This window comes from Phacochoerus africanus, chromosome 7 (assembly GCF_016906955.1).
Source record: "Phacochoerus africanus isolate WHEZ1 chromosome 7, ROS_Pafr_v1, whole genome shotgun sequence".
Lineage (NCBI taxonomy): Eukaryota > Metazoa > Chordata > Mammalia > Artiodactyla > Suidae > Phacochoerus > Phacochoerus africanus.
The window spans coordinates 87,439,104-87,450,639 of NC_062550.1; the positions used below are offsets into that span (position 1 = coordinate 87,439,104).

At 42.5% G+C, this 11,536-nt stretch overlaps 1 protein-coding gene across 2 annotated transcripts in view; it reads right to left on the reverse strand.

The window, feature by feature from the left end:
* Positions 1-10,579, reverse strand: part of NR1H4 (nuclear receptor subfamily 1 group H member 4) — a 77,014-nt gene extending 66,435 nt beyond the window's left edge. For both annotated transcript variants that reach the window (XM_047788197.1, XM_047788196.1), the window contains exon 1: positions 10,333-10,579. The gene's annotated coding sequence lies outside the window, so the exon portion shown is untranslated. The remainder of the gene's footprint in view (positions 1-10,332) is intronic.
* Between the last annotated feature and the right edge of the window lie 957 nt (positions 10,580-11,536).

The following is an 11,536-nucleotide window of genomic DNA, read 5'->3' on the forward strand; positions in this document are numbered from 1 at the left end:
ATTCTTGAGACTTCAAGGAGGAAGTAATTCCTTCCCATATAATGTTTGGGGACTCTAACTGCAGTCAATGAGGTATTATGGGAAATTCTGAGTGGCACAATGAATCTATGTTCAAGATTACTCTAATGAGAAGGTAGGATGAGGAAGGTAAACAGTGAAAGAAGGAGGAAAATTCAGGAAATTTTCATTCAGAAAGTAAGATGAGGAGGTCCCATTGTAGCTCAGCGGGTCAAGAACCCAACAGAGTGTCTGCAAGAATGCGGGTTCCATCCCTGGCCTCGCTCAGGAGGTTAAGGATCTGGTGTTGCTGTGGCTGTGGTGTAGAGGGGGCAGCTGCAGCTTGGATTCAGCCCCTGGCCAGGGAACTTCCATATGCTGCAGGTGCAGCCACAGGAAAAAAGGACGAAAGAAAGGAAGGAAGGGAGGGAGGGAGAGAGGAAAGATGGGAGGGAGGAAGGGAGGAAGATGATTCTGCGTATAACAAGGTGGTTTCTGTAGAGATGGAATGGAAGAGACTTGAGTACAGTATACATAGAGGAGGAAGGAGAGGAAACCGGCTGATAACACAAAGTTAAAGCCTTGGGTATTGGTGGAAGCAGGGACAACATGTTTATCTTACCTCATGTTTATTTGTACTATGACGTAATGTAAGCCTTAACTTAACAAGCCAGGAATAATTACAGAAGTGGTAAGCTCTGTTTGTTTTTAATGTGATAAGACACATAGTGACTGGTAGCTTGGACTCCTGCTTTCTGGCTATCATTTTGTACTTGTGTAGATACTGCGTGTCACAGGGAGTTCATGGCAAATGGAGCTCCTACGATTGAGCACAAGCCACTTGCCAATAGAGACCTTAGAAAGACCCTGCTCCAATTAAACAGCTTTGACTTGGTTTAGAAGAATCTCAGGTCTCAGAAGATGAAAACCAGTTACTTGTGCTGGTTCCCTGTGAACTCTTCACAGCCAAAGTCACCATCCTCGGTGACATTTTTCTCAGCTGAATCCAGTGGTCGATGCAAGGCATACATTTTATTTGATATCTATGTAATCCATTCTTAAAGGCCAAGAAAAAAAAGGTGAATTTTTTCTAGCCATAATCATTTCACGTCCAGGGGAAGACCTGGATTCAGCCTGAGGCTGGAAGAATGTTTCACAGGGAAAAGAGAAAGGAGTTCGACCAAAAAAAAAAAAAAAAAAAAAGTTTTCCCTTCTCAGGGCTTTGGTCTTCCAAACTGAAATGATTCTTTCTAGGGGAAAAAAATACAGATTTAAGATAGAGATTTAGGTCCTTTCCAAAGTCCAGAGAGAGTTAAAGGACAACATGTGGACAGTAGTGACAGGTCAGGCAGGACAGGGCAAGTCAAGATGGCCCTCGTGATTGTATTATTCTGAGGGTGGTGCCCGGGGACAACAAGGTGGCCTTTATCGCGACCATAGTAACCATTACATCTTGGGGGAGATGGATTAAAATAATATCTACCTTCTTATGAGTGCTGACTGTGTGCCAGCTTTCATGCTGTGTTATTTAATTTATAATAAACTAAGTATAAATATACACACTTTATAAATGAGAAAACTGAGGCTCAAAGAGATGAAGCAACATTTTCAAGGTCGTACCTCTAGTAAGAAGCAGAGTGGGGATGTAAGCCCATGTCTCACTCTCAGCTCATGTTTTCTCCTGCAACTCTCCTACTGAGACTGTTACCAACCACTTACCAGTGCCTAGTGAGGGTAAACTGACAGTTCTGCAAGGTCACATCTGCCTAAGGCATTTCAACATTCGCTGTATTTTTAGGCACAATTAAGTAAGCCTGTATAGGGTTTTCTGCTACATTATTTTGTCTTTTCAAACTTCTTTTGTGGTTCTAAAGTCTCTTTTTTTTTCTTTTATTTATGGCTACACCTGCAGCATATGGAAGTTCCTGGGCTAGGGGTCAAGTCAGAGCTGCAGATGCCAACTTATGCCAGAGTTTGTAGCAAGGCTGAGCGAGGCTGGGGGTTAAATTGGCATCCTCACAGAGACAATGCTGGGTCATTAACCCACTGAGCCACAATAGGAAAGCCTCTAGAAGTTGCCTTTAAATGGAGACTTTTAGACCCCAAAATACACCAAAAATAATTTTAAGCCAACCAGATCACTACAGTTTTTTGAGCTTCTGTGCTCTGGAGATTACAAACGGGGCCCAAAGAGCAGCTGACCTTTATTTTCAACTAGATGTGAAAGGAGAACCTGGAGCAGAGGTTCCCCAGGGCCATGAACCTGCGAGTGAGAACTCCTTACATTTTGCACACTTGGCATCTCATTTGTCTCACTCTAGTCCCAGGCCTGCTTCTCAGCCTCTCCAGCAGACTTTCCTAGCACTGGGCACCTCTTCTTGGAGTGCTTGTCACAGATGTAACTCTCCCTTTATTTTTGTGATGATGATGCTGTCTGTCTCTCCCATGGACCATTAGCTCTGCAAGAGCTTACCCTGGACACCAAGTGCCTAGTCCCACTACCATGTACATTTTAAATTCACAATTAATACTTATTGGTTGAATGAATCAATGGATGAATAAATCAACTAACTAAATATGTAAACAAATGAAAGAATAACATACCTTATTAGATAACCATTTTTAGAATCAATCTTGTTTAGATCATAGGATCAGCAGTAAATAGAAATGTAGAAGAACAGCACACAGAAAAGCTGAAGAAGGATTTATTTTTTTGGTCACACAAAAAACCTAACAATTAAGGCTGCTTCCCCAGTGTAGCCCAAATTAGTGGACTGAATCCATTCTAGCTGGAAATCTCTTAAGCAGGAGCCTCCATGTCTCCCCTTAGGAACCACTTTATACATGAATCAACCACCTCAGGAAATAGTTCAAATAATCCTCCCAAATCTCCCTTTGTTAATTTCTCTTCCTTTAGAACTACTAGGAATAGTTTTTGGTGTTAACACTCACTCTTCATAGTCAGGAAATATTTTTCCCCATTATTGCTATAATCAAAATAGTCAACAAGTTGGAGAGTTATACTTTCTTCGTGACTGACCCATCATCTTTTTTTTTTAAAATAACTCATTGAATCTTTACAAATGTTATGAATAGTATTTACGTAAATTATTTGTTATTTGCAAAAGTGGCCATCACAACTTCTTTTTTTTTTTCTTTTTCAGCCACACCCATGACATGTGGAAGTTCCTAGGGCCAGGAATTGAATCCAAGCTGGAGGTGCGACCTAGGTCACTGCAATCCTTAATCCACTGAGCAGAGCAGGGGATTGAACCAGCACCTCCACAGAGACAAGCCGGATCATTAACCCACCATGCCACGGCAGGAACTCCACACAACTTATTCCATTCCACATGCCCTTTGCAATGAGAGTTTGCCACTACCCATCAACAGATGAAGACTGTTTCCCCAGATCTTGAAGCTGAACCTGTCTGGTGACTTCCTTGACCAACAGAATAGTGGAAGTGATGTTGGGAGCCTTCAGAGCTAGGCCTTAAGAAACCTTGCAGCTTCTGTTTCCCCCACCTTGGTATGCTGCCCACACTGTTTGTAGATGCCTCAGATACAAAATCTAACGGAGAGAGAAGTCAGCTATCAAAACCATTCAAGCTGACAACTACGCCAAGATTCCAGACATGCGCAAGACCACCTTGGACTTCCTGTTCCACTTGACCGTCCATCTGAATAAGTCACACAAATGAGCCCAGGCAAAACCAGCAGAGGAACTGCTCCACTGACTCATAGACATACAAGAATTAATGAATCAATACTCTTTTAAGTCACTAAGCTTTGGGGTAGTTGTTACAAAGAAATAAATAATCCTTATAGAAACTGGTACTTAGAAAGGGGATGCTGTTAAAAAATATATACATATGGCTTTGGCTTTGGGATTGAAGTCAAATCAAGGGAAGGGTAGCAAGGAGACTGTTAGTGGAAATCGGAAGAGTGGTGGGGAAATTACTATAGGAAGCTGGAAAAGTAATGGGCAGTCACAAAACAAGCGGCGAAACTGTCCTACACATGGTAATTTGGAAGACACAAAGTTTCCCAACAAACTTGTGGATTTTTATTTGTCTGTTTCTGTCTAGTTTGGTTTGCCTTTAGGAGTGGCAGGGCCTCTTTCTCACTGACCTCTAGGTAAATCTGTGGCTCAGTTTGAGATTAAGCAGATTTCCAGGTAGTATGGTGGATGTGTCAGGTACTGTTTTTCGCTGTTAGTGATTAGGTATATGAAGAAAGAGAGGAATTAAGGAGTGAGCTGGTCATTTTGAGAGCAGAAATCAGGGCAAATATGAAAGGTCCAGGATGTCCTGGGTTGAAAAATATTACTGTTTTGCATTTTTGGACTCTCCATCTGCCATAAGAGTCTCAAAGTAAGAAATGACCCCACGGTAAATATCAAATCCTGGGTATGGCTATAAGTCCTTTGCGAAGAGCTCAAGAAATGTAAAGAGGTGCCTATGAAACCCTCACATCTAAGTAAAAGGGCTTCTAAGAATGTCAGGGCATTATCCCACAGCATTATTTTGTAGTAGCTTAACATGTCCACAGGGGAAAGAGGTCTGTCCCAAAAATTATGGGTAAAACTTTTCAGGCAGGGGCTGAGTCCCCAAAAGACTCCTAAGAAATCCACAAAGTATTTGAGCAAATTGCTTTAGAGAGAGCAACGCCATCTTGAGCCAAAAGCCGACTTGTCAATTTCTCCCATCAATAAGTAAAATCTATTTCCCCACCCTTTGAATGGGCTATTATGACTACTTGCTTTGATCAATAGATGTGTTCTACTTCTGACAGCAAACCTCAAGAGAACTTGTGACTTCTGTTTTCACTGTCTTGGAATGAGACCACCATGTCATGAAGAAGCCACAAATGAAATACTCTAAGAAAGAGACTCAATCATTCCAACTATCCTAAATCAACAGCCAGCCTCAAGGCCCCAGTCATGACAGCGAGACCTCGTTGACCCTCCAGTTGATATCCATTGTGTGGTCAAGCCTAGGAAAAACCAGCAAAGATCCACCTAACTGACCCACAGAAAATTATAAGAAATAATAAATCATTATCTTTTTAAGACACTAAGTTTTGGGGCGGCTTGTTACCTAGGACTAAATAACTGATACGATCTCCCCAGATGAAGAGCATGCATGTTGGCTTTTGTCTTATTGGGTATAAAAAGGTGAGCACTTTCTTAAAAATATTACATTTCATCTTTAAAAATGGCATTTCAATGTCAATTTCCAATATCAATGCTAAGTGAATTCATTCACTCACATATTTATTCAATCAAAATACATTTACTGACTCTGTGCCAAGCACTGGACAAATAAAGATCCCCCCCCCACCAAAAAGCATGATCATTTAAGAAGTTTATTGGAAAAGTAGGTTAAGGACAACCCAATTAAAATGGTATGGGGATTGCTAGGATAGAGATAAGCATAGGTCCCTTCAGGAGCAAAGCAAAGGCATGCATTCACTCAATATTCATTAATGCTTCAATATATAGCAGGCTTTAATCTAGGTGCTGGAAATGACGGGGGGGGGGGGAAATCCCTGTATTCCTGGGGCTTACATTCTAATGAGAGAGATGGATAGTTCTCGAGTAAACAAGTTCTAAGATTCCCAGCGGTGGCTGGACACTGTTTTGAAGAGGGTGATCCTAGAAGAGCTTCCTAAATGAGTATACATTTGAATTGCAATGCAGAGCAGAAGAAGACGAAGACATGCAAGAGGGAAATAAGTTCAGGCAGAGTGGTCAACAAGTCCCAAAGGCCTGGGCTTGGGGTGCTGGAGGAATAGCAAAAGCCCAGAGAGGCTGGGGAAGAGTAAGGGCCAGGAGTGTGCAAGAGATGAGGTCTGAGAGGAAGCAACTCTCTGTGGCCTGGTGAGTATGGTAAGGCATTCAGATTTATTCTAAATTTTGACTCATTGGTGAGTTTTAAGCATGGACGTGATCAGAAGAATAAGGGAACTATGCCCAAGGGTGGAGGGCTGGTTTTTTAATTTAATCACAAAAACTAGACATTGGACTAGGCAAAAGGCATGCAGTGGGACTGGCTACAGGAGGGAAAGAGTGGCCATACATTAAGTCCTTCATTCTCAGTGAGTAGATTCAGCTCAAATCAGTGGAAGAAGGCTGGCCTATTCAAGAAATGGTGTCAAGAAAAATGACTATTCCTTTTGGGGGAAAACAAATTAAAGAGTTCTATTTTATGTCATCCTTGAAAATAAGTTCCAGATATATTAAAGCCTTTAAAATGATAAATTTGGGAGAAAATATAATAAAACATATTTATGAAATTTAGGAATTTAGGGATTGAGAAAGACTCATTAACAAAGAAATAAATAGGAAGAGAATCAATTTGACTACATGAAAATCAAGAAGACGAATCAAGAGACCCTAAACAAAGCTAATTTATGAAACAAATTGGGAGAAAATGTTTGTAACATAAATAGCAGCCAAAAATCAGTATAAACAACATATAAATAACTCCTATAAATAAAAACAGAAAAGATAAACAATCCAAGGGAGAAATTGGTGACAGAGATAAAGAGGAAATTGACCAAAAGAGAAATACAAATGGCCAATACACATACAAAACAGCAAAAACGAATAATTAGAAAAATACAAATTAATATCACTAGATACTACTTCCACCTATCAGATCATCAACATTTTTTTTATCTGATAATATTAAAAATTGATGAAGTCATTGGAAATATGCTTTCTCATACATTGCTAGTGGGGGCATAGTTTATACCCTTTTGAGAAGACCCTTTAGCGAAGCATATTAAAAATAAAATGCAATTCTAGGAGTTCCCATTGTGGCTTAGCAGGTTAAGGAACCGACATTGTCTCTGTGAGGATGAGGGTTCAATCCCTGGCCTTGCTCACTGGGTGAAGGATCTGGCGTAGCTCGAAGATGTGGCTCAGATCTGGTGTGGCGGTGGCTGTGGCATAGGCCTGCCGCTGCAGCTCCGATCCTATCCCTAGCCCAGAAACTTCCATGTGCCACAGGTGTGGTCATCGAAAGAATAAAACTATATTCAAGAGGGAAGGTACCAACCTATGTAGCAGTTTTATTTGCCCAATAGGTTGTGTACTAATTTAAAGCATTTATGTCATTATAAATGTCTTTAGCATTTTTCTGTGACTCAAACAGAAATTTTTCTTTAATGCCTTCCTTCTTGTGTTTGAGAGTGGTTATCCTTTGTCGAATGCATTGGGAGTTTTTCAGTTTTCACTAATGCAGTCTCATTTAGAAACCATGTAACTACTGAAATATGTATAGAATTTTTTCCCTTTGTCTAACTAATGTGTATATGAATAGGGATCTTATGATATAAACCTGGATTTTGAGGATTATGTGACTGTGTAGCTATGAATCTGAAATAAAGAAATTTTCCAAAAAAAAAAAAAAAGAATAAAACAGCAATTCTAATTCTTAGATGTCTTTCCTGGATAAACCACTTTGTGTGTGTGTGTATGTGTCTGTGGTCTTTTCTAGGGCTGCACCCATGGCACATGGAGGTTCCCAGGCTAGGGGTCCAATCGGAGCTGTAGCCACCGGCCTACGCCAGAGCCACAGCAACGCGGGATCCAAGCCGCGTCTGCAACCTACACCACAGCTCACGCCAACACTGGATCCTCAACCCACTGAGCGAGGCCAGGGATTGAACCCGCCACCTCATGGTTCCTAGATGGATTTGTTAACCACTGAGCCACGATGGGAACTCCCTGGATAAACCTTTGCACATGTTCTAAAGGATGTTTATTGCAGCCTTGCTTCTATTTAAGGTAGAAACTAAAATCCCAAGGTTTTAGTAGGTTTTTAATCCACAAAAATTAAAACTAATAAAAATTAATTTTATACTCACACCTATCCATTTTGGTAACCAGAACTCTGTCATAATTCTTAGACCTAACAAAGAAAAAAACATATTTTTTTTCCTTGTGCAGGATTTTCTTTCCTATGTAATATTTCCCTTGGCAATCAAGTTGCATTTTATTGCTATTGTCATTGACACAGAATTATAAAGAGAAGAGAAAGAAGAGCAGACATTCCTTTATTGCCAAAATTGCAAAGGGCAAAGTGAGGAAGAAAAGAAGTCACTGTGGAGGGCAAGAGGGTGAAGGGATTGCATTTGGGGATAAGAGAAGAGGGAGGTGCAACAGAAGAGAGGAGGTGGGCATTTTTAGGTAAGGATGCTTTTGCCTCCCCCTGCAGCTGGGTGACTGAGGACACTCATGGAGAAATGCTTTGTACATTTCTGCTGGTAGAAAATACAGCAGCTGCAAGAACTACCTGTGAAGAAGAAAACAGTTTCCATTTCTCTTAGCCCCTTCACGAGCTATGTTGCTAGGATTTCAGAGAAAAATGAGACGGAGCAAAATGAAGGGAAACCACTCCCCAGCAAGAAAAGAACGTAAACCTTCATTCTTTCCTTTACCCAGCCACCTAACGACAACGTCAGTCGTTTAAAATCTATCGCAGGGCGGTATGCATTCTCTTGGCATTCATAACCCAAAGCTTCTGTGAGACACAGCAGTTCTGAGCGCCTCTGGGGAGTCCCGATCACAAACATGGGCGGGTTCCTTGAGTCTCTAATTAAGATGCTGATAACTGGAGTCTCCAATCAGCTCTCCTAGACTGACCTTTGGGTTGAAGCAAATAGTGCTGAAAACTTTCCACTCCCCATGCTCCCGATGCGATTATTAGAAAATGCCCTAAGAGGTTTCGAGAATCTCCACAATTGTTCTGGGGCTTAGCAAATCACCCCTGTCAAGCTGAGACACTGGTGGGCTGGTCTGCCTGCTCTCCCATCATTCCAGATTTTAAGTTCTCCTAGCCTCCAAGGACATCAGGGTAGCAAGGAAAAGACTTTGGAGTCAGAAAGACCTGTCCTCACAGGTTCAGGTCCTCCAACCTCCCAACTGTGTGACTGTGGGTGGTTTACTTGTTCTCTTTGCGCCTCAGTCTCCTCATCTGTAAAATGAGTATGAGAAGAACCCCCATGCAGGGTTATTGTGAGAAGGGAACAGGCAGTTTAGGCAAAGGCTGTGACTCTTGGTACAAACTCATGCACTCAGTGCTTTGCCTTTCCTTCCAAACACAACTGTTCGGTGGCCCCTTACCCTGTGGCCAGACCTGGGAGGTGTGGAAGTAAGAGGAAGGACATTACTTTCCTTCTCAAACTGTTGCGTGAGGGCAGAGGTGTGTGATGGGACACAATGTTGCAAATCCTGAGGTGGGCTCTGGGGAAAAGAAAGCGTCATCCCTGGCCCATACTTTATCAGCTAACTTGGAGTTGCATCAGCCGTATTGCAACACCCTCAGCCAAACAGAAAAGTCCACGGTGCAGATGGCACAGGTCCATAATTTGGAGGGTAGAGGGTGACTCAGAGATGAAGGCACCTATCATTTTATTAAATCACAGCTAGAAACCCAGCAATGGCTTCCCCAACATCTTTCTCTACCCCTCTTGTCCATACTGTGCAGGCAATCCTAAGGCAGCATAGGTGGCATCATCTCAAGTCTTTAAAGCTCAGGTGAGCTTCTTAGACAAAGAATCCAGCAGGAGTCATTGCCTCCCCCTCCGCTGCCCCTCCCTTCAAATAAAGACTCAATGCAAAAGACATGACCTAGGCTCCCGTGGTAGTTGCCTAATTCATAATGGCAGTAAGCTGACCAGGAGATTCCTTATCTGCAGATTTGGACGTTGGACAACTTTAATAATACAGTTCTTCCTAATATTTTCCATCTTCTTTCAACATTTCCATCTGATCTTAATATGAGAAATGGAAAGCAATAGAAGCGTTTACACAGAAGTCAAAAGAGAAAGCTTTTTAAACCTACTTCCCTCCTAGGAAAAACCACATTGCAATTAAGCGTAGCTTAAAGGTCATTCTAGTCCTAGATCCAAAGTCATCTGCCATTAGTGATATTCCCCACCTCACATCAGCATTTGGTAAAGCACCAAGTGAGAGCACACTGAACAGGTGAAATTGCCTAGGCAGTCAGCACGGAGACGGCCCCATAATTTATCGTCTCTGGTGATTTGCCTGGGTGATCACAATGTTAAAAAGATATTCCCACATGATTTTTCAATAAGGAAAGCAACTTATTTGTCAATAAAGTTCAACCCACTAACGTCTGCTTCCTTTTGTTTGTTCTTAAGAGCTTTTCTTTTTTAAAAAAATTATCAGGATTTGACATCTTTGACCCACTGAGAATTCATTGACCCAACTTCCTGATGTTAAAGAGAAACTTCAAACAACAGCTTCCCCTCTGTAGCCTTGGGATAGACACCCCACTCCCAGAGGAACTAGGTACTCACTCGGATAGTCTTAGGTTGGAGACGAACTTTCAAAGCCCTAGGAGGATTCTGAGTCCAGGCTTCCTCTCCAAAATCCAGAGATTTCGCTACAAATGCTCAGAAGGCGATTTTGCATTGGGGTGAGTCCAGGAGACAGTGGGATGAGGAGGAGGAGGAGGAGGGAGTTCCAGCAAGAGCCGTGATCACGGGCGGCCTTCCGGCCCGGCAGCAGCATCTCTCCCTTGGCTCTGTGCCTCATGGACAGAGATTAGTCATTAACAATCCTCTCCCTGCTAAACGATATAAACATAGAAAGAAAGGAACCTTGGGACAGCCTCGAGATTCCCAGGATGAACTCCCAGAGCGCCCCAGGGAGGGACTATGACAAAGCCAGAGAGCCCCGAAGCTCACCTTTTAAAACCCTTCCCCACGGCCTGCTTTTTAGGTCCTGAGCACCCAGATTCCTGCGCACATCATCTAAAACCGAATTGTCATCGTCCCACCCTCCCTCCAGTTGCTTTTGACAGCTCTCCTGTCTTCCGGGATTGAAGTTAGCAACTCCGAGCCTTCTCGACCCCTCCTGTCCCAGGCTTTCTATACCAAGTAAAAACAGATTCGTGGGGATTCTGTCTTTGGGATGTCTCTCATTTCCAACCCACTCTGTTCCTCTGCTAATTTGACCTACCACAGCTTCCCCTCCGAAGTACAATGCCGACTGGTCCCCTAGCTCTTCTCTCCTTTTCTTTTTCTGTTTTCCAAATAGGATAGCAGTCTAAAGCGTGGGGGCTCTGGGAGTTCCTATCGTGGCTCAGTAGTTAACGAACCCAACTAGTATCCATGAGGACACGGGTTCAGTCCCTGGCCTCGCTCGGTGGGTTAAGAATCTCATGTTGCCGTGAGCTGTGGTGTAGGTCACAGTCATAGCTCGGATCCTGAGCTGCTGTGGGTGTGGTGTAGGCCAGTGGCTATAGCTCTGATTTGATCCCTATCCTGGGAACTTCTATATGCCTCAGGTGTGGCCCTAATAAGCTAAAAAAAAAAAAAAATAGCGTGGGGCTCTGGTCAAATACCTACTCATTTGTCCTAACCTTGGTCAAGACTCCAAGCCTCTCTGAGTCTTGGTTTCCTCACCTGGAAGATGGGGATAGATAACTATCTTACGTGCTATGAAAAGGATTACATGCATAGTTAAAAATGTGTGCAATGTTTAGAAAAGCTCCTGGCA